General features: G+C 43.0%; 1 protein-coding gene across 2 annotated transcripts in view; it reads right to left on the bottom strand.

Annotated features, from left to right (window-relative positions):
* Positions 1-738: 738 nt before the first annotated feature.
* PAG1 (phosphoprotein membrane anchor with glycosphingolipid microdomains 1) overlaps positions 739-11525 on the bottom strand; it is a 167600-nt gene continuing 156813 nt past the window's right edge. Inside the window, exons 10-13 of one of the 2 annotated variants that reach the window (XR_014055688.1) lie at positions 3921-4073; positions 3091-3186; positions 1609-1689; positions 739-856 (exon numbers count right to left, since the gene is read on the bottom strand). The gene's annotated coding sequence lies outside the window, so the exon portion shown is untranslated. Of the gene's footprint in view, positions 1216-1608; positions 1690-3090; positions 3187-3920; positions 4074-11525 lie in introns of both variants that reach the window. The other variant, XR_014055689.1, reaches the window with a different exon arrangement.

Below are 11525 nucleotides of genomic sequence, written 5' to 3'. Positions count from 1 at the left end.
TGGTGGTGACTCACTGAACAGAACTCCAGAGGAAACCCACGTGGCCTCTTGAGGCCTCTGGGCTTCCATGGAGGAAAGAGGCAGATGAATTACTTGAGCTTGAGATCCCTTCTGGGGCTTCCCTGGTGGCTCAGACAGTAAAGAATCCACCGGCAATGCAGGAGCTGTGGATTCAGTCCCTGGGTTGGGAAGATCCTCTGGAGAAGGGAATAGCTAACCACTCCAGTATTCTTGCCTGGAGAATTCATGGACAGAGGAGCCTGGCTCAGTGGAGTACTGCCCATGGGGCCACAAAGAGTCAGACTGAGCGACTAACATTTTCACAAGATCCCTTCTGGCTCTAACATTCTATTTGTAAAGCCTGAAGGATTTTGGGGGTGGGGCAAGATAACCAAGACTCTAGACTAAGCTGATTGTGGTGGAAACCTTACCTCATCGTTGTGTCCCAGATATACAGGATGCCATTTAGTTTCTCCAGAGAAACTTGGAGTCAGACACTAAGCCCCACTCTCTCCAACTGTATTCCTACTGCTTTTAGAGGGAGAGTGCCTGGCACACTAAACACTCAGTGATTATTGGACGAACGAATGCAAGATTGAATGGAACCCAGTGCTCTGTTGGCCCTGAGAGTGGGGATGGGGTGGGGAGTGGGGGTGGAGGGTGAATGACCTGTGTGCAGAGGCGCATAGAGGTGTACATGGACATAACAGAACTTAAAATGATATTTACAACCGGAGCTGCATGGTGAAGTCTATTTTTTTTTTTTTTAAAGCAAACAAAGATGGAGTTTCAGTGGGTTGGTTAAATGACTTTGATGTGGCTACTTTGTAGACCCAGTTAATCAGCTCTGCACAGGCTGTTTGGTAGAAAGAGAAGAAGCCAAATGTTAAAGCCACCGCCTGATTATCTTTGCTGCAAAGAGATAGATCCCGAGTAGACAATCTTTTGTCTCTGGGAGCCCATTAATTAGTCTTGGAACACATCACGGATGGTCTCAGGCTCCGCTGGGAGTGGAGAACGGAAATGCACAGCATGGTCAAATCAGGAGATAGGGAGGGGTGGCGTTGGGAGGAAGAACGGGGTGGGTGGGCACCTGTGGTGCAGCCTGGGTGCTTAATATGTGGTTTTAATTTTTACCTGCGGTGACATCTGTCACCTTCAGAAGCGTTTTGTGGAAGTGATTTCGAGGGAAATTTGAAAGGTGGGGTCTGGATCCTGGAAGAACAGGAAGGAGAACAGTTTCAGGGGCAAAGGAGAAAGAGAGATAGATGGTCCAATAAGGAATGGTGTGCCCCCAAAGTCCCGCACTCCACAGGAACCTCTAGCCACCCTGGGACTTCTCACTAGATATGGGCACCGGTTTGTTACATTTCAAAAGAGCATGACCTGACCGTAGCTGACACCATGCAGCCTGGCCACAGAGTACAGAGTGTGCGGGTGTCACCAAGGTGGGGAGAAAGGGCATAGAGATGCCCTTAGGAAGCAGTCAAGACAGAGCCTGGCGTGCACATGGCTACTGGATTTCAAGGCTCAGTGGGAAACCACTGGTGCCAAAGGATATGAATATGTAACATTTTCCTGAGGAAACAGTCAATCTGTTAGCTTTACCTTTCCCCGTGTAACAAGATATAGATGATGAGCAAGTGAAAGTCACGGGGGACAATGGAAGGTCACTGGATCCAACTAGTTCTGCAAAAGAATGAAGGGAGAAACACTATAAGATGGAAGCCCATGCAGGAAAAACAGTAAGAGTAATTGTAATTGACAAGAATCTCTGAACTAAAACCATTTCATTTTCAAAAGCTTCCCAGTCATTAATGAGTAATGAGTAAGAGGAGAGAATAGGGAATATGTTTGTGGAAAAATTATTTTTACCTCAATTTAAAAATTGTCACATAGAGTTTTATTCCCTGTGTATTCTGCTTTCCTGCTAACTGCTGGCTGGCCCTCTGTTTCACGGAGCCTCTATTCAGTTACTACAGTAGGCTTCGTTGAGGTGACTGTAGATTCTTTCATCCAGCCCTGGTGGTGGGTGATTAATATATAACCTAACACTTGTTCACTGGGGTTAATGTAAACTATTGTTGGAAGAGAACTATGAATTTTCAGCAAATCCCTTCTTGAAGCCCTCACGTGGAAGGACTCGCAGATTCGGATCATATCTGTTTAATCATGTTTCAGTGCAGACTCCATAGTTTTCCAATTTATTATGATTGGAGAGTTTACATCTCTGCCCTCTCTCCCCATGGTATCATATTACATAACGTCTTTCACCAGGAAGCTCAATGCAATTTTATTGACTAATTATGAAACCAATAGGCAGAAAGCTAATAGGTAAATATTGTACTAGTAGTTGTGCAAATGGGATATGACTATTCAAAGCTCAGACTGAAGTCATTATGTAGCCCCCTTCAAGCCCTCTCTGTTTCTATTTATAGTTCATTAATATTATTATCATCTATCTAGAAACCCAAGAGTTTTCATCTATGCCCCCAATCCCCTATGTCTTGTCAGTTACCAGATTCCTTCTCTTCTACTACCTGCTTATGTCTACAATGAGCATCTTCATTTTCCCTGTTCCCTCTGCTTTGTCCAAACCAGTCTCAGCATCCTACAGTACAAACTCCGACCTTCCCAACCCAGGGGTCAAACCTGGGTCTCCCACATTGCAGACAGATTCTTTACTGTCACCTTCCCACATTCACCAACCACCCTCGCAATACGTGTTTACTGAGCTCCTACTATATGCATACACAGTAGTGGAGAAATGAGAATATGGCAACAAACAAAACCGATACTGTTGTCCTTACAAATGTTGCTTCTTACACTGATGCGTATACTTAAACTTTTATAAAGAAGCTTTGTAAATTTATGGAGTCAAACATATCAGGGTCCTTTAAAGGTATTATTATTTGTGGTTTTGAGGACAGTTGACCCTTGAGCAACACAGGTTTGAACTGTGTGGGTCCACTCACACACAGATGTTTTTCAGTAAATAGGTACTACAGTATTATTCAATCCACAGTTGCTTGAATTGGGGATGTGGAAGCAAGGGTATGGTGGACCAACTAAATATATATACATACTCACATTTTCGACTGTGTGTAGGTCAGCACCCGTAACTTCCCACATTATTCACAGGTCAATGGCTTCAGAAATCTTTTGCTTCAAAACTATAATAAAAATCTCGCATAGAACAGTAATGATTAAGAACTCAGGACAGCAGTCAAACTAAGTTTAAATCCCAGCTTTGTCAAAGAAAGCTAGGCAATTTAGTCACCTCGTTCGTAAGTCAGTTCGGTCATTTGTACAGATAAGAGTATTTAAGGGTATTTAACCCATTGCAGTTATTTTGGAGATCGAGTATAATTAAATGCATATAGAATTGTGCTGATAAACTGCAAGTTTGTGTTATTATAGCTATCATTTTACCATGTTTTTTATGATCGTCTCTCTAATCCATTTGAAATTTATTTTCATTTATGCTGTCAATTGGGAGTCCCATTTTATGTTATTCTTCATATGGAAGACCAGTTATCCTCAAACTTTTGTTTATGGTGTTTCCATGGTTTCTCTCTGCTCCTAGAATCACAGGACCATTCCTTATCTTCTCCACTGCATGGGCTCTCGCTCCACCTGCATTTCAGACTTCCCTTTTTACAACTCTCCACCTCTGTGCTACAGCCTCCTTTGCTTCCTTTGTGGTCCTGGAACATACCATCCTCTCTTCCTCCCCAGAGCCTTTACGCTTGCTATTTTCTTTCCCTGGAATGTTTTTCCTCCCATGTTTTGTGTGGCTACTCCCGGTCATCCTGGCCTTTCCTGCCCACTCAAGATAAAACACAGCATCTCTTCCTGCTCCCCCAACCCTTCACCTCCAAACCACTACTTACTCTCTATTTCATCACCATTTTACTTACTTTGTTCCATCTTCTTTCATTCGTCCCATTTATGATCTGGAATTTGTTTTGAAAATCATCTCTTCCCTTCCCTCCCTGGAAAGTACACTTCATCGGAACAGCGATTCTTGCCTGTTTTATATACTGTGGTATCTGCAGAATCTGGAATAGTGCCTAGGAAATAGTATTAAAATAATTACCTTATCAGGAAGTCTCCCTTTCTCCTGACCAAACCAAACTTGCTTTTTAGAAGGCTAATCCTGGTGACACTATGGAAGTTGGTTTGTTGCATGTCTGGAATGCTCTCTCTCTGGCTTATCCTTTCAGTCTTACCTTAATTGTAACTTGCTCACATAGAGAAGTATGAGGATTCAAATCAGATCAGACATGTATTTGGCGCTTGCTGTGTGCAGGGAACTGTGGTATATGCCACAGGGAACACTTAAAAGCTAAACTGTGCCTCAAAGGGCAAGGGGGACAGCTGGAAAGACGCTCTACACTCCAGAATGATCACATTTGAGATGACATCAGGACATGCAGATGGAACAGATCCTGGAAATAGATGTGATTCCTGGTAAACAGTTGGCTCTGGAGCCCCGAGGTCCAGCCTTGAGATTTTGAGTCATCTTAGATGAGAGTAAACAATGAGGATGGTGACTGTAAAGGGACAGTAGTGCCTGGTGTCATTAAAAAAAAAGTTGAAAAGAATCCTAGTGCAGATCCAGAGAGGAAGGAAGGTAGACCAATGAATGAATTTTATAAATAACAAAGGAGGGTGGAGTTGTCTGGCTCAACTTAACCAGGGTCTCAAAATCCTCACTCCCCCCCACAAACGCATGTCCTAGAATTGGCAGCTCATCTCTGGCAGAACTGCCAAGACTACTCCATTCCCTAGGTGACTGATTATCTATCAAATTGCTGAGCCCCAGAAAGTCTGTTTCCCCGGGTAGCCTAAGTGAGAAACCTGATCCTGTGACCCAAAGATTCAGAGCAAACGTTTAACTGGGAGCCTCAATACACAGAATGGAGTGGGCCGAACAGCTCTGGGGAATGAGGAAATTCCCCTCACGAGATCAGAAGTGAAGCAGGGGTTTGAAACCAAGATGGTCAGGCTCTTCCTGCTTTTGCCATTAAGTGGTCATCATTGCTTTGCATCACGTGCAAGAAAGCAAAGCCCCAGGGTGAGCTCAGATTCAGACATGGTGTGTGGGTTTGCAATGTCCATCCTGAGAGCCAAGGGTATGCTCAGGGTGGTGTGGGCTCAAGACTAAGAAGGCAGCAAACCCCTTCAACTGTCAATGGTCTAGGAGTAAGTGGGGAGAGTAACCTCCATAGGGAGCCCCTGGTTCCACAAAAATAAGGTCAGTCCAGGGGAATTTGGATCAGGGTGAGTGTTTATAATTGCACAGATGGGATGGGGCAGAGGAGGGAGCACAGAAAAGGCAGGGGTCAGGTCAAAGGGATCTTGTAAGAGGCAATTTGTAGGTTTGGGGCTATCCTGGAGTTGAGGGGCATAGACACAAAGGACACAGGTGCATACCTAAGAGAACCCTCCCTTGATTCACCTTTTGGCCCCCAGGTCTGTCTTTGGAGATTAGGAAAGAGGCAGCTAGGGTCAGGTGCTGGCTAAAGCCATTTGCCTTGAGACTTCCTGTGGGGTAACACTCCTCTACCCTCAAGCAAGTGGGCTTTCCTCATGGCCAGGGGCATTGTTTGCTCTCAGCTTGCATTTCTTCACAGGAATGCCTGGCCACATGGGTAACACCATCAACATTTCCCCAGGCTTCTTGTGAAGAGGGTCTGTGAACATTTACAGAGCATTTAGCATCTTCAAAGGGCTTCCCTGGTGGCTCACAGTAAAGAATTTGCTTGCAATGTGGGAGATCTAGGTTCATTGCCTGGGTCCAGAAGATCCCCTGGTGAAGGAGATGGCAATCCACCCCAGTATTCTTGCCTGGAGAATTCCATGGACAGAGGAGCCTGGTGCGCTACTGTCCATAGGGTTGAGGAGAGTCGGACACGACTGAGCCACTGACACACACACTAGCACCCCTTAGACAGCAGAGATCAAACCAGTGAATCCTAAAGGAAATCAGTCCTGAATATTCATTGGAAGGACTGATGCTGAAACTGAAGCTCCAGTAATTTGGCCACCTGATGCGAAGAGCTGACAAATTGGAAAAGACCGTGATGCTAGGAAAGATTGAGGGCAAGAGGAGAAGGGGCAACAGAGGATGAGACGGTTGGGTGGCATCATTGACTCAATGGATTTAAGTTTGAGCAAACTCTGGGAGATGGTGAAGGACAGGGAACCTGGTGTACTGCAGTCCATGGGGTCACCAACAGTCAGACACAACTTAGTGACTAAACAACAGCACCTTCATGTTCCAAGTTCAGTACCTCACAAGGGGTGGTCGAGACAACCTTGTTTGTAGGGTTTTTTTATATATAATTTTATTTGTTTATTTTTGGCTGTGCTGGGTCTTCGTTGCTGCACGTGGGCTTTTCCAGTTGTGGAGTGCAGGCTGTAGGGCACATGGGCTCAGCCGCTGCGGCGAACGGGCTTAGCTCCTCCGTGGCATGTGGGATCTTCCCAGATCAGGGATTGAATTCGTTTCTCCTGCATTGGCAGGCGTTTTCTTTACCACTGAGCCACCAGCTGCTGCTGCTAAGTCGCTTTAGTCGTGTCTGACTCTGTGCGACCCCATAGACGGCAGCCCACAAGGCTGCGCCATCCCTGGGGTTCTCCAGGCAAGAATACTGGAGTGGGTTGCCATTTCCTTCTCCAATGCATGAAAGGGAAAAGTGAAAGCGAAGTCGCTCAGTCGTGTCCGACCCTTAGCGACCCCATGGACTGTAGCCTACCAGGCTCCTCCATCCATGGGATTTTCCAGGCAAGTGTACTGGAGTGGGGTGCCATTGCCTTCTCCGCTGAGCCACCAGGGAAGCCCATTAATAGGTTCTCTACTATGATTCCTCACTGTTTTTTTTTTTTTTTGAACTGTGACAGACTTTTATTAGAGAAATTTCCCCAAAATGTTAATAAATGATAAATAACGATAGAAGGTTAACAGTACCTTTTATCAACAGTGTTAAGACTGTATTATCTGTTTTTTCATAAATTAATTTTTTATTGAAGGATAATTGCTTTACAGAATTCTGTTGTTTTTTGTCAAACCTAAACATGAATCAGCCATAGGTATATATATAACCCCTCCCTTTTGAAGCTCCCTCCCATCTCCCTCCCCATTCCATCCCTCTGGGTTGATATAGAGCCCCTGTTTGAGTTTTCTGAGCCATACAGCAAATTCCCATTGGCTATCTATGATTCCTCACTTCTTAAGTGGAAACAGAGGCACAAAGAAGTCCCATGGCTTCCTCAAAGTCACCCTGGAGCTGGGACTCAAACTCAGGTTCTTTTCTGCAGAGTTGGCAGCTCTAACCACTCAGCTCCACTGCCTGCTTCTCAGGTACGACCTTCTTCCTTCCAGGTGGTGAGGTGCTTGTTAAAACTCCCAACCCTGGTGATGCCTTCAGGGCATATAAATTAGCCATTCTTGATCTTCCCAAATATCAAATGAACTTAAACAAGCCTTTATATAAAACTTATCTTTATTGCAATTAAAAAAGAACAAAGACAATTTGGTAAGTGCCTTTAATTACAATGTACCTGCTATTTACATGTAATTATACTTCTATATACAGCTTGAATAAGGTTCATTACATGTAAACTACAAGATATGACAAGCTAAACTCCAGCCTTTTGGGAACATTCAGAATAGAAATACTGTGGGCAGAAACACACAGAAAACAAATACCCATTTCAGTACCATTACTGGATGATGATCGCTATCTGGCCACAGAAGAGAATTGTAAATATGCCTCAAATTGAAACTTATTCTTAACATGACTAACAGTATTGCTATTATTTAAACTCTAAACATAACAATTGGATCATTAAAAACAACACAATTTCAATTTATATAGCACCTTTCTTCCAGAGTTCAAAGCATTTGTATTTATCTATATTATCTCAATTGTCCCCATAACATCCCTATGAGGTAGGCAATGGTTGGTATCATTATCCCCATTTTGTAGATGGAGAAACTGAGGCACGGAGTAATTAATCATTTGCTCAAGGTCACACAGTAAAGTCAATGCTGAAACAGACCACAGAGCAATGAGCTTGTCTCAAAAACCAATGCTTCTCTTGAAACTAAATTGGCCCCTCTGAGAATTTAATTCAATACTTCATTTTTCCAAGAAATAAAAAAATGTGCATTTTTTTCTCCCATAAAAATTGTTGAAATACTATAGGCAAGAAGCAAACACTCTAGGGCAGATGTTAGATTGATGCCAAGATCCCCTGGAGAAGGGAAAGGCTACCTACTCCAGTATTCTGGCCTGGAGAATGACTTAGCACTCATGCTCTTTTAGAAAGTGTTTATGGAAGTTTCTTATTGGTTTTGTTTTTTCATTACTAGGAGGTTCTTTCCCCAGTTTTACAAAAAGTTAGAATCAAACATATTTGAAAGGTTGTTCCTAGTAACCTACAAATTGCCTTTAGTAGCCATCTTGTGCTAGCCACAAGCTTATTTCTGAGTTTACAAAGAAGAAAATACCTAAACAATAATTTACATCTTTAACATCATCTTTCTCAGTCTTATACACATTTACAGTGTGCCCCTTAAGAGACTCAGAGTGGTAGGTAGTGTGTTGGAATAAGACAGTTTCCAGAGTCACATACACACGGGCCAGAAGTCATGCCCACATCATTTAGTTCAGATTTTACTTTTAATCCTTGCTCTGCCAGCCCCCTACCCCACCCCACCCCAAATCAAATATGTAGTTAGTACTCAGAAAAAAATATATATTTTTTAAAGTGTCAAAATCTGAGGCATACAGGACTCTTTCAAACGTTTGTTGACTTGGATGTAAAATTCAACTTTCCCAACACATTCCACGAGGTTCTCCCTCTGAGGCGAGCACTGCTAATGGTGCTGCCAAGTTTCCAGGACATCAACAGGCAGCCGTGGAGTGGCCCACGGGAATTCAGTTTCTAGTATGGCTCCAGGTAAAACAAGGAAAGCTTATATTTAAAAAGATGAATGCGAAAAAAGCAAGCACGCTTACTGGCTAGGTCACGATCATCATGCCAGGTTCATTTATGGGTTTCACATTAAAAATACATAAAAACTTGTCAAAGGAATGTTCAAAGACCGACTAAAGCCTTTGGTTCTAGTCTCTTCGCCTAGGGAAAGGCACCGCTGTCTGTCAGGGAAGCCTTTACTACCTAAATAAGAGCTAAAATTACATTTCTTTTTTTCCTTAAGCGTAAAAAAGGAAAAGGAAAGAGTTTGTTTACACTCATGGTTTCCCACTTGCTGAGTGAAAAAACAAACAAAACAAAATTAAACCAGACATTACAACAAGCGGGTTCTGAAATGCAGGCTCCAGGAGCCAAGACTGGTCTCTCTCTTTTAGCCTTAATTATCCTGTGAAGGGTGCCTAATGGGTATAGCAGGTAGGCTTTCAACAATTAAACGTATAATGAAAATGAACAGGTACCTGTTCTGTTAATTTGGAAAAAAAATTACACTAGAATACATATTTTAGACCATGATTTTATTTCATTTACTTTGGTAATTCCAGATGAAGACTCTAATTTAACACAGTTTCTGGAATGATCTTTTTTAAGTCAAACACTACCTTAGCGTGATGAGAGTGAAATTTTAAAAAAATGAAAACTAAACCTGGCCTGGATCCTCGGGTGTATAGAAACAGAGGCCCTCAGTCACTGAATCACCCATTGACTCCGAATGTTGGAGATTGCGTCTATAAATGGCCAAGTTATTTTCAACATCTGGTAACTTCAGATGCTTGAACACTATTCTCATTTCCTTGAGACCTAGGAGAGCAGCTCAAACTAGTTACAGCAACGTAACTCATAAGCACTGTTTCCCAGGGGTAGGGTGTCATAGCTACAGGATTTAAACAAATGTTACACTCAATTTACTTTAGAAGTGATTCTTTCTTATAGGAAAGGGTTTTCTCCATACCCCTCTTAAAACAATCAGTGTCCTTCTACCTTACGAGTAGCTACTGGTCTGCTGTTCCAGGATTTACCTTCAGTCTCAGTACACTGTAGGGGCCGTGCACTTACCCAGTGAGCGCACAGTGCTCAATTTTCTACATTTGTTGAGTCTGAATCCTCAACAGAATGTTTTAAAAATTCTTTTCATTGCCCCTCAGTGCCAACCACATCTCATGAAAGACATGGGCAAGAGTGTACATGATTTGTGTGCTGTGCTCATTCAGCCATGTCCAACTCTTTGCGACCCCACGGACTGTAGTCGACCAGGCTCCTCTATCCATGGAATTTTTCAGTCAAGAATACTGGAGTGGGTTGCCATGTCCTACTCAGGGGATCTTCCCTATCTGAGGATCGAACCTGCATCTGTTGTGTCTCCTGCATTCGCAGCAGATTCTTTACCACTGAGCCATCAGGGAAAAGGCCGAGAAGCTATAGTTTACATGGTTTAGCAAAGTTCCTGTCAAGTAACACCTAGCATCTGCTTCCCAAAGTGGGTCTGAGGCTTATCCAGGTAGCCCCTGACGCTGGAAAATGTGAACTGGGCAGAGCTGGGGAATGGTTCCATGCTGCCAGGCAGGGTCTGCGATACTGAAGATTGTAACTGCTATTGGAAAAGAAGGCATGGAACATTCTGGGAGTAGCAGACACAGAGGGGCCGAGATGGTGCCATGCAAAGTGACAGAAGGTTTTAAACATTCCAAATATTGAGAATAAAGAAGGCTGAGTGCCAAAGAATTGATGATTTTGAATTGCGGTGCTGGAGAAGACTCTTGAGAGTCCCTCGGATTGCAAGGAGATCAAACCAGTCAATCCTAAAGGAAACCAATCATGAATATTCATTGGAAGGACTGATGCTGAAGCTAAAGCTTCAACACTTTGGCCACCTGATGTGAAGAGCCAACTTATTGGAAGACTCTGATGCTGGGAAAGATTGAGAGCAGGAGGAGAAGGGAACAACAGAGGATGAGATAGTTGGATGGCATCACTGACTCAATGGACATGAGTTTTAGCAAATTCTGGGAGACAGTGGAGGACAGAGGAGTCTGGGGTACTGCAGTTCATGGGGTTGCAAAGAGTTAGATGTGACTTAGCGACTCAACAACAATATTGAAAACAACTCTCCCACTCTTTTGTGAACTGGACAAATTTGACCATTACAAACCTTTTGAGACAACGAGTCACAATGATGCTGTCATGAATTATTTTTGAGTAGTTTTGAGTAAGAGGAGGACTTTGAAACTGATTGGGACCATCTAACAGACAATATGTTACTTTTTTTGGAAACCATTTTTATGAGGGAAAAAAATGCATGCACAGTGAAATGCAAATTCCTATTGTTTAGTGATATTTCAAACTTCCCCTGAAAATATGAGGCATGTTAATACAGTGCAAAATTTAAAATGTAACAACATTAAAACAATTTACTGTTGCCAGTTTAACATACAGAAGTCTGAGGAATGACAATTACCAACCTTTATAATACGTTACAGGAAGTGATCTGAGATAGAGCACAATACATTTTTAAAAGTGAA

Source organism: Giraffa tippelskirchi, chromosome 6 (genome assembly GCF_054371585.1).
Source record: "Giraffa tippelskirchi isolate mGirTip1 chromosome 6, T2T-mGirTip1v1.2.pri, whole genome shotgun sequence".
Lineage (NCBI taxonomy): Eukaryota > Metazoa > Chordata > Mammalia > Artiodactyla > Giraffidae > Giraffa > Giraffa tippelskirchi.
This window is presented reverse-complemented; position numbering and strand designations above follow the sequence as displayed.